We start from the raw sequence: 4,391 nt of genomic DNA, 5'->3' as shown, positions 1-4,391 counted from the left end.
GTTTTCTGATGAGGTGAGTTCTTCATTTAGTCCTCTGCCTATGTCTGCTGCATACTAATGAAATGCTGTCTGTTAAGTCTGAAAACTCATACAATTCCTTAATCTCATTTTTAACTCTCAAGCACACAGTAGTTACTGCTACCTACAATTCTCCCTCTTCAAAGGCATGGCAGCAAATCTGGCCCAACAAACAGTACGTAGACTACAGAATCATACCCACAAAAAGCTTGTAAAGAAACAAAATAAAAATGAAGGACCTGAGTTTAGCAAGCCCGTGATTTGGGTGATTAGTACAAGCTCATGCCTCAGCCAGGCAAATAGTCTGAACCCACCACACTTGGACACAAGCTGCTACTTCCTAAGTCCCATCCCTATGTCATCAAGGAACCTGCATTCTCTGTAATGCACTGCTTTTCCAATATGGATTTTATCCTGAGGGGATCTGAGGACTGCAAAAGTTTTGGGAAAAAGACCAAACCAAACCAGACAAACAAAAAAAAAACAGCCAAAGAAAAAAACTTAAAAATACGAAATAATCAAATTATTTTCTAGGTCTAAATCCTAAATTTCTGTTGCTTTGCATTCAGCCTTGGATGCATCTGGCTGTGCTCTTTGGTGGCTGCTGTGTCCATATACATACTGTCTGTGTTTTGAGGTGCCCTGAATAGTTAATAAATGAACTAAAAACCCAACTACTAGTGAAAAAGAGTCCCTCTCCAGTTAGCAATAAAACACACATTGTCTGTTTTTGGAGAAAGCTGGCACTGCAACATGAGCATTCGCAGCTAAAACAGCACTGAAAGGCTCTGATTCCTGACTATATTTCCCTGCTGGCTGGAATGAAGTACAAACCTTTTTAACATTTCAGCTTTAATTTAATAGTCCTTGTGAACAAGTGGATTTTCTGTAAAATTAGATTAAAATATTTAGTAATTGTACTGTGGAAATACTGGCTTTGAATTCCCTGAAATTTCTGCTGAGTTCCACCAGGGAGTTATAACTAAACCTCCACAAAGAAATAACCCAGTCCATTTTTCAGCTGGGAAAATCTGGGCTAGCGAATCAGTGTTGGTTTGGCTTAGTAAAGGTCTAAGAAACTCTTGTTGTTGGAAAGTATCTGCAGGTATCCGTGTAGCACATTCTGGGACACTAAAGCATGAGGAAAGGTCACCTCAGTTAATTTTCTTTTGTGTTACCGGTTTGAATTGGTAGAAATTAGAGTTGAGTCATTTTAGTTCAGGCCACCAAGGTGCTAACTGGTAGTCTGAAAACACAGGAGGAGATAACTCTTTGTGTGACATCTAATCAAGCTGAGGAGCTCCTTGCTGTTAGGAATTATAGCTGTTGAAAGTTTTAATGGATTCCAAAAGCAGCTGGAGAAATTTCTGGAAATAAAATCTACCAGCAATTATCATATACAAAGGTTTAACAATAGCCTTCATTTCAGGAAGTCTGCAGTGGTGACATTATTCTGGGAAAGTGTGGTTCCGTGCTTGCCCATCAGCTATTACTGCTAATGACAACTGTGATGGGTTTCTCAAGCAGCTCCCTTCCGTAGTGTTTCTTGGTGCTTAGCAGGAACCTATGTGGTTTTGTTTCCTCATCTTCTGGGCACCACCAGAAAGAAATCCAAACCCTAGACTCTTTCAAACCTCTCAGTACAAAGAGTGCTCCTGAATAAGAGTCTAATTCTTTGGCTCACTTCATAGATAATGTAAGAGTTACCTTGTACACTTCACCTACCTTTTAAAATTTTAAAGTACAGTGACTGGTTTGATCCACAGCTTGGGAACAAGGCTTGCTCCTGTGAGCTTTTGAAAGTACTTCTACAGCACAAGCTTAGGTGCAGAAGGCAAACCTGAGAGGCAGACACACAAAATCCTTTCAGTGTAGATGAAGTCCAAACTATTCCTAATTTCCTTCAGCACATTAGAATATACTGCATTTCTGTAATAGCAGTAGAGACATCTGCTTTTATGAATAGTGCATAGGTTTCTTTAACACCATTATTAGAAGAATACATGAGACACAGTTCCTTTGGATCAAGGTAAGTTGTAATTAATAAAATCCCTTACAACAATTTGGACATTTCAGTTTTTGATGCCTGCAGAGTTAGATTTATGTTGGGCAGGGAAGCAATCATATCACTGTGAAAGTCCAAGCATTGTACAGCATGTGAGTCGAGAGTAGTTAGCATGTGACAAAACATCTGCACAAGACTTCTTCTGTCCTTTCCTTAGTCCCCTCCCACCATCTGGGGCCACACAACCAGCTTACGTAGTCACCAAAAAGGCCAGTTCTACATTTCCGAGCAGGTGTTAACATGGTGCGTTAACTTTTTTGGGACATAAAGTTCAATAGAGCAGTTGGAGGCTGGTGACCCAGGTCAGCATCCTTCTGTGTCCCCACAGCACAACCTCCCTGCATATCTCCCTGCTTCTGCTGGTGTTGTCCCAAAACCAGGGTTCTTTACCTGGTGTGCATGCAAATGAGCCAGATTTAGCACACAGATATGAGATATTTTATTACAGAGTTGCACAAGTCTGGATGCTGGAATACAGCCAAGCAGGCCAGCAAAAACAGTAAAAGATATTATATACAAAACCTTACCACTATGTTCACACCCTAAAGAGCTAATTGGTTACACATTTGTATATTGCATTACATAATCTTTTTAGCGTATAATGAACAACATTCAGCTAAAGGACACTTTATCCAGCAGTCTTGAGATATGTGCTAAAACAAGGCTCAACTAATTGTTTGGGCTTCGAAAGGCCTAAAGCTGCAAGCTCAGAAGTGTCTGCAGTTGATGATTAGGTGTTTTACAAATCACTCTTGTCTTTGTTATATGAGCAGACTGACCTAAACCTGAAAGGATTTACATATCTTTAGGTTAGCAATTGCAGACAGGATCCATTCTTTTAAGTGATGACAACACTGGTGTCCCCATCCACACCCAGCCCATGGGCAAGGTGCTGGTGCTGAGCTGCACTGCTCCAGCTTTACAGCTGTCCCCTCTAGAGCAGGTGGCTGTGTGTGGCTTCCCTGCCATTGTCCCTTCAGGCCACCTAAATATCCAACCCAGCATCATGAATTCAGCTCACATTTCTTAATGGGAATTCAGTGAGGAATAATGAATGATGAGCTTCCTGTGGCTTGTGGACATTGCTGGGGAAGTCTAGTTGTTACAGATATGATAAGGTTAGATAAGTAATTAGTCCATAGGGTGCAATAGGATAATTTTGATTAATCATATCAGCAACATTTTAATAATCATAGAAAAATAAAGATTTAAGCCAAGTAGCTTCCTTCTTAGAAAGCTTTAACTCAAACAGAAGCCACAGCAGACAGCAGTGTCCGTGTGGTGGGGGTTAAATCCCTCTTACCACCTTCATCTTCAGAAAACTGCTCATGCCCTGAGTTCTTTGTGCTCACGTAGTGCAGTCAGGACACCCTTTGCTCGTAGGCTTGTCGAATGGGGCTCTAGGCTTGGGCCCTAAACTTGTCACCAAAGCTCCTACTGAAAAACCACCCACTGCTCCCCGTAAGAGAAGCAAAACATGGACCTAAAATATACTCTACTCTGAAAGTGACTGACATCGAAAGGAGGAAAAGCAGCAGGGTACAGCTGCTTTTAAAGGCACCCCATCTTCTACTAGAATAAACATTTTTACCCTCTCTCTGCGTGATGCAGTTTGTATCACATGTTTTAAATCACACAAGGTAGCTAAAAGTCATTGAACAGTGTCATAAGGCAAAAACTGTGCAGAGGAGGAGCTGGTTGTAACTCTCCTACATTTGGAGGATGATTAATACCCAACTGATGGAGAGAGAAGGGTAACACAAAGGATGGCACAGACCAAACCTGAATCTCAACATTCCCATTTTACTTTCTGGGGTATTTTTAAAAAGATGGATGGATGTAGCTGTTTCTAGAAAGTGTAGTGATGAAGATGCTGGAGATGGACTCTTTTCCTTAAGACCTAGATTGAAATTTAGCCCACCTTTTGAAAACAGTAAAATACAGCAGAAGCAGCGGCACTAAAATGTAAGTAGAACTGAGCTGGGCAGCTACAGAAATACATCCTGAAACAGCAAGATACAGCTGAAAAGCTCAAACCTGCTGAGACTGTGGCCAATTTTTAGATAGTAACTCACAAAACAAACAGGCTATTCACCATGTGCTGATGTTTTCTCAGCAGTTTTAAAAGGTTAAATAGATTTTGCACTTATTCATGTTGCTCTGATAATTTTGTGAGAACAAAAAATAAAAGAACACAGTTATGACTACTGTCCAAAAAGTTTACTTGGGGTTTAGCATCAGACCATGTGTACTGCTCTAAAGATTTCCAGATGACAACGTACCACCCTGGAACCTTCAGTCACACTGC

The sequence above is a fragment of the Columba livia genome, chromosome 1, assembly GCF_036013475.1.
Source record: "Columba livia isolate bColLiv1 breed racing homer chromosome 1, bColLiv1.pat.W.v2, whole genome shotgun sequence".
Lineage (NCBI taxonomy): Eukaryota > Metazoa > Chordata > Aves > Columbiformes > Columbidae > Columba > Columba livia.
This window is presented reverse-complemented; position numbering follows the sequence as displayed.